Source organism: Jatropha curcas, chromosome 2 (assembly GCF_041381405.1).
Source record: "Jatropha curcas cultivar XTBG-Jc1 chromosome 2, XTBG_Jcur_1.0, whole genome shotgun sequence".
Taxonomy (NCBI): Eukaryota; Viridiplantae; Streptophyta; class Magnoliopsida; order Malpighiales; family Euphorbiaceae; genus Jatropha; species Jatropha curcas.
In genome coordinates, this window is record NC_143152.1 from 20,209,107 (window position 1) to 20,216,352 (window position 7,246).

The 7,246-nt window shown below is 34.1% G+C and overlaps 1 long non-coding RNA gene across 1 annotated transcript; it reads left to right on the forward strand.

The window, feature by feature from the left end:
* Window positions 1–1,069: 1,069 nt before the first annotated feature.
* LOC149498360 (uncharacterized) lies at window positions 1,070–1,603 on the forward strand. Its single transcript, XR_016319703.1, has 2 exons — window positions 1,070–1,290; window positions 1,408–1,603. It is a non-coding gene; the product is annotated as an uncharacterized LOC149498360 (long non-coding RNA).
* The last annotated feature ends 5,643 nt before the right edge of the window (window positions 1,604–7,246 follow it).

The window sequence follows — 7,246 nt, forward strand, 5'->3', positions numbered from 1 at the left end:
CCAAAAACTATATTTTAGCGACCGTCGCTAAATAACGATAAAATATTGATCAATTGTGACAGACAATAAATATAAAATTAGTAAGCATACCAGCAACCACTGGAGACACACCAATGACCGGTTGTACGGCAGAATTCGGGATAGATGTCATGTCAATCAATATATTTGGAGGATAACTCTGGCACCAAAATTAGCAATGAACTAGAGACGACTTGTGTAATTTGAAAATAGCGACTGATTGTGTATTCGTAGCTAATTTTCATACAAAAAAGAGAAATTTTGCTATGTGTTTTAGTGATGGACAACGACGGATTGGCGATGACTTGTTGGATATTAAAGTTAGCAATCGAGTTATTCATCACTAAGCTAGCAAGTTTCCAAATGCAATGCATGTGCGCCACATGTAAAAGATAGCGACTGTATTGCAATCTATATGCAATGAAATTTTTCCATATAATTACATATAATGAAGGATTACTTAACTTTAACGACGGACTTGCCGATCGCTAATTGATTAGGGTATAGAATAACCCTTTCGTCTCCCTTTGTGCTGCCTAGTCCCCACTTGCCCTCACTCTCTCTCTCTCTCTCTCTCTCTGTATTCCTAGTCGCCTCAACGTCGCCACCTTAGCCCAATCTTATTTCTACTTTTTTTTTTGTTGTCTTTCAATTATATGGTTGAAAATTGGTTTAGTCTATAATTGGAAATTTAGTGTAAAAGTAATTTAGTTTAATTTCATGGCTAACAAACTACTTTAGTTAAGGAAAATAATTTAGTTTAATTAATTTTAAAAATTAAATTAGTATTTGGTAGTTAGAAATTTAGAATTCGATAGTTAGAAAATTAATGTAATTAGACATTTGTTTGGGTATAAATTTCATAATTTGTTAGAGTAATTGAGTTAGAAATTTTGAAATAACGGACATTTAATTAGTTACCCGTCAATTAGAAATTTACATAATTTGTTATAGTTAGTAGGGTGTAAATTTCTTTTTTCTTTTCCTTAGAAATTTATTCGGGTATAAATTTCATAATTTTTTAGACATTTAATTAGGCAGAGGACGTGGCACTCGAGGCAAAGGCATTGCCGATTCTACCTTATCAGTCGGCTCCTTTATCTCCATCTTCTGGTATTCCCTCTTCCACAGTACCTCATATAGATCATCATTCTTCAGCACCACCTACGGTTTCGCCTGCTTCAGCACCTCCTGCTGATGATCCTCAAGCTACACCAGCACCATCTATTGATCCTCTCTGGTCTCGAGGTGCTTGTCTTTCAAAAATGGACGGTTAGTATTTTATTTCCTTTTCTCATTTTACATTTACCTTTCATTATTGTTGACAATCTATTTATATGAATTGTACACTGGTACAAATTATTTGCTTAATAATTTGTGCTTTCACAGCTCACACCCATCCTCTGCTGCATCTAAGGCAATCACGAGGATCTTCAAGCTATAGCTAGATAAAAAAAGGCTGGTGTTGGCAGTCTATAACATCGTCTATAACATCGACATTAATATTGAAATGAGTTTCAAGTGTGTGTGTGTGTGTGTGGGTGTATATTTTTTTTATCAGCAAAATAAATAATTTTATTACAAATCCAGGAAAAGCTTATCAAACTCCAGCAATAATTTCAAGTCACTAAACTCCTCCAATACACCCAACCTAGCTAGAGAATGATAAGTGTAAAAACCTAGTCCATATTACATCTAAACAAAGAAAACAAGTTACAAAATAGAAGCATATTCTTGAGATAAGAACAAAGAAGACTTTTGCAATGAACCCATTTTACATATTGAGAAGATATAACACACACAAAGTTCTTCAAATCATAAACAGAAGAAAGGATCTTTTTAGCCCAAACTAAATCGGGCCAAAAAAGAAGTAGCGGTATCCACACCTTTCTTTGCTAATATATCAACAAAAGAGTTTACCGATCTTGGAATCTGCACAAACCTAATATTTGATAATGATAAGCACAAGAAGTCTAATCTATTAAAAAGAGACCACCACTTCCAAGGTCTTTTTTCTTTGTACTTTACCCAACATACTGCATTATGAGAATCAGATTCAATGATCAATGGAAACTATTTATATAAGAGAATGATAATAAATTTCAATGGCTTTACAAATAGCATGAAATTCAGCCTCATTGGATTCCATTAGACCTAAAGACTCAAAAAATTTATATTTAACTTCACTTTTGTCATTTCTAAGCACACCACCCATTCCAGACAGTCCTGGTTTATCGCGAGAAGAACCATCCACATTAAACTTGAGACAATCAATAGGAGGAGATTCCCAAAATAGAGAAAGAGAAGGTGTAGCAGTACAATTTGTCCTAATTCTGAAGCTAGAAACCAAGAGAGGATTATAACGCCAATCTTTAAGATCATAAGGGAGTGAATGACAGAAAGGCTTGAAAATTTCCAAAGACCTAAATTTTTATTTCATCTAAAAGTTGTTCATCATTTTGAGGTCGCACTGCAAACAGGACCTTATTTCTCCTAAGCCATAAAGACCAAGAAAAAATAAAGAAAATCAACACCCAAGCAAACTTCAAATTTTTTTGTAATCCCAAAATCATCCCAATGCCATACAAGATCTATGTAAGAGCTTGGTAGAACAGCTTTAATATCCCACCAATTAAGAATAGAACACCACACTTTTCTAGTTGAATCACAACGTAATAGACAATGATTAACAGTTTCAATCTCACAGTTACAAATCAGGCACAAACAATCATCAAAATTTGAAAGAATGTTCATCTTGATAGCCACAAATTTTTGAAGTTGAAATTTACCTGATTTTGACTTGAGGAAGAATCTGCCAAAAGCCTATAAAAATTGTTAACTGTAAAAATGCCTCTTTTATCATACCTCCAAACAATTTTATCCTGAAATTGACGTTGAATTGAGACTAGAATAAGAGATTATTTTAGCTGTAACCATATTTTCTCCTCAAAAGGTCTAAGTTCCCTATTACAGATGATATCCCAAGTCCAAACACCATTAACAATTAAACCACAAGCACTAACAGTAGTTTTTTATCATAAGAAATTCTATATAGTCTTGGGAAAAGAATTTTAAAAGGAACATCTTATAGCAAAACTTAATGGTCTTACCATCTCCTAATATCCAACTAAACCCATCCCTAAGAAGATCGGTCGTTAAGGATTGGGAATCACCAAAAATACCAATTTCCTTCCATGTCGGAGATAGTCTTCTCCATGCAGCAGGCTCAATAGAAGATGATAAAGAAGCTTCCTTACTGTTGCGTCTCTTTTGAGTTCCCACAAGTATACGGATCGCAACGTAGTAATAAAAGATCGATCCCACGAGAAATGGGTTAAGTTCATTTGCTACTTTACTCTTAATGATATGTTTACAAAAATACGAATATAGAATAATTTTAATTAATTTCTAGTTATGTTATATCTAATGATTAATTAACTCTAGAGATAAGTGTGTAGTAAGATACTTAGAATAATTAATCATACACAGGATTTTCTCCTTCTATGCAAAAGCTTGTAACATACAATAAATAATTCTTTAATTATATATGGTAAGATGTAATTCAACCTCTCAGTATAGAATTATTCTATCTATTATATGTATTTCTACTTATAATAAATACCTTATCTTGTTAAATATTAAACCTAGTACTTATTCTTTGATTATATGTAAATCATACACAGAATTATTCTATCTATTATATGTAAATCTCTTTGATCTTTACTAAACTATTTCTTTCTGAGAATATAATTCAGTAACCTTGATTAAACAAAGATCAAAAGATAACTTAAGGAACTTTTATTGAATGCTACCAACTTAAATTGTTGCTTTGCATAGAAGAGTTATGAAGAACAACATACAACAAGTTTATAAAACAAGAGAAAGAAGTAATGAAACTCAAGCCTCCGGAGGGCGTCACACCTCGAGGAACTTCTTGATGTTCTTGGCACAATCAATAACAAGTGACTCTCGTCAACTTGTTCTAAGTATTACTATCACACTTCTCTTAATACAATCTAAGTTTTTCTGTTTCTGAATCTAACTCTGAATATGAATGAATTTTTTTCTTTCTTCACTTTGATTGCTATTTATAGAGGAGGAGAGTGATGGTGGTGATTGGTTGGCCAAAAGGTGCTTAAGGTGACTTCTCTTGGGAAGAGTCCCGACCCATGCATGGAAAGATATGTATTTCTGATGAAAGGACAGCAATTACGTCTCCTGGAAATCTCGAGTCGTGCTTGTGAGGTTAAAGGTCGCGCTCGCGACTTTTGCTTCAAATGTCTCTGCTTCTCAGGAGTGCTTCTCGCGCTCGCGCATATTGATGTCGCGCTCGCGACTATTGCTTGCAAACCTTCTAACTCTCAAGAGTGCTTCTCGCACTCGCGCATATGGATGTCGCGCTTGCGACTTGCGTTTTTCTTTGCTTGCTGAATTTTCTGGGTGTAGGTTGCGCGCGCGACCTCAGGTAGTGCTCGCGACTGGACATTCTTCTTGTTGCGACCTGCTTCGCGTCGCGAGGGCTGGTTCTGGTCTCTTTTTCTATATAAAGCAAACTCTTTCATTCCTTTGCTCCAACTGTGTTCCTAAAATTACTTTGAAACAAAAACAACACGAAAAAACGTAAAATATATAAAAACATCATGCATTCATGCAATTTATATGAAAATAACATAACAAAATTTGTCCGCTTTGCAAGGCTATCAATTCCCCCACACTTAGCTCTTTGCTTGTCCCTAAGCAAAAATATTCATCCTTCTTTTTGAACTTCATGTTGATCATGTTTATTTTTACTCGTTGATTTAGACTTCTTAAGTAATCTACCAAAGACAAGAGATTGATGTATTTATGAACTAAGTAGTATAAATGCATATGACATGTAAAACTTTTCAAGATAGCAAACAAAAATCTAAAGTATAAGAAATCTAGTCATTTTTTAAAATATTAGATAGGCAATCCTCCATCCTTAGAATGCAAAATAGGAAGTACTTAAGATAGCATATATGTATTGTTTCTTATCTCAAGGCATTTTTAGGTAATCTATTTTCTATCTCACTAAGTGGTTGCATTTTATGCTCCATACCACATTTTTTCTTTTGCTACCATTTTTTTTTTATGTGGGAATGTAAATGGTAAGTAGTTGCATTTTATGCTCCATACCACTTTGCTTTAGAACAGATTTTCCGTTATTCCCTCTGATAGGTGTTAATTTTATAGTGTTTTGAATATAGTTTTTATTAGAATTTTAGTAAGTTTTATTACTTTAATTTGATTTTAGTATAATTTTGTTCAAAGCTTCCTTAATTCTTAACCCGCTTGATCTAAGAGAAAATTGTAGGAATTTGGCATAGAAGAGAACATTAAAAGGCAAGACACTCAGCCTCTAGCACACCCAGGCCGTGCTAGAAGGCACAACCGTGCTAAAAGCTAAGGAAATCAAGGGAGAGACAGAAGAGAGCACGGCTTGGGTGTGTCAAAAGGCACGGCCATGCCATTATGGGGTCTAGGGCGTGTCAATGCCTAGCACGCCCATGACAATTTCAGGCGGGAGTGACAGAAGCAAGCACACCCTGCCTGTGTTATGTGGCACGCCCGTGCCTCAAGGAGTCTTCAGGGTGTGCTTGCCTAGCACACCCCGTGCTTCACTAGCCAGACTTCCAAACTAAAGCACACCCAGCCCGTGCATACTGGCAAGCCCGTGCTGCGTAGACAGAGCTAGCGTGAAATAGATATGCAAATCAATCTTTTTCTCACATGGGCCGACCTTGGGGAGTTTCCTAAACACACTAAACAAGACCTAGACCTATTTTGGGAGAGAAAGGAGTCGTAATCAAGAAGAGATCAAAAGCCTAAACAGTCATGATCTCCTATAGAAGATTTTGCACTAAATAAGGATTCTATTTCCTAAAAGGAGTCAAACTTACCTTCAGGAGCTCTATATAAGGAGGGGAACTTCTCATTGCTAGGGATGTCGTTTTTGTGCAATTCTTTACATAATTGTCTCTCTCTCAAAGACTTCAAGCATCCAAAATTTGTGCCAAGATTCAAGGAAGCCATCAACATAGCTGTGATTCAGTTTTTATTTCTAAACTCTTCATCTTGTCTTTCTTTTCATTATTGTCTTTAAGTATAATGATTGATTCAAGTATGACTGAGTTTTATTTAATTACTATGTCCAGCTAAACTCTTATACTAGGGATTTGATGTAACTTAATTCGATTCCAGTTTATAATATTAGGTTTATTTTTCTTTGTTCTCGTTATAAATTGTTATTGTGCTTAAAGCTTCCAGGCAGAAAATTTCCCCTGGATTGAGTTATTTCAATAATTGCTATCGGGAGAAGGGTTATTGATATGAAAAAGATAATAATTTACTTGAGAATAATAACTTGACGCGGAAGCTATATGGTTTGACTCAAGGGGGGTTTTCATAAGTTAATAATTATTAAGTTGTGAACTCACAAAACAACCACAAAACCTAAGGATCTGATTTATGTTTGATTTCACTATTGAAAGGTAGGTAATTATACTAGATTAGAATAGCTAACAATACATCGGGAGAGCTTGTTAGTGACTCTAGGGTTGTTTCTCCTACTTGAACAATTAAAATTGATTAATGAACTAATAAAATAAGCTGGATAGAATTAAGTGAAATTAAATTCCCTAGTAGTTCAATTCCCTGATTTCTTTTCATCTAAATTTTGTGATTGATCTCTTTCTGTTTTTACTTTAAATTTTTCTTTATAGCAATTCTCTCTTATTATCGTTTAAATAATAATAGGTTAACATAATTTTGGTAATTGATATACAATCCCTGTGGATACGATACTCTCTTACTCTATATTACTTATTGCGATTTCGTACACTTGCGAAAAACGCTGTCACCCTCTATCGTATATTTTTCTCTGTTGAAATACCTTCATCCTTTATTGACTTGAAACATACAAGTATTTAATTTCCCTTTTCTTCCTATTCTTCATTCAAGTTAGGATTCAAGCTTCTCTAAAGCAAAAGATAATGTCTAGATAGTTAACTAAAGATTAATATTTGCTATTGAAAATTTCAATATGTCATATGTAATATATTAATACCTAAGTTCATATAAGCATTTAAATCTCTTAAATCATGGTATATTTTTCAAGACTTCTATTTCAATAAGCAAAATACAAACAAATCAACATGTAGAGACTAAAACATTGAACTAAGGCAAAGAAGTTGACTTTTTTAATTGT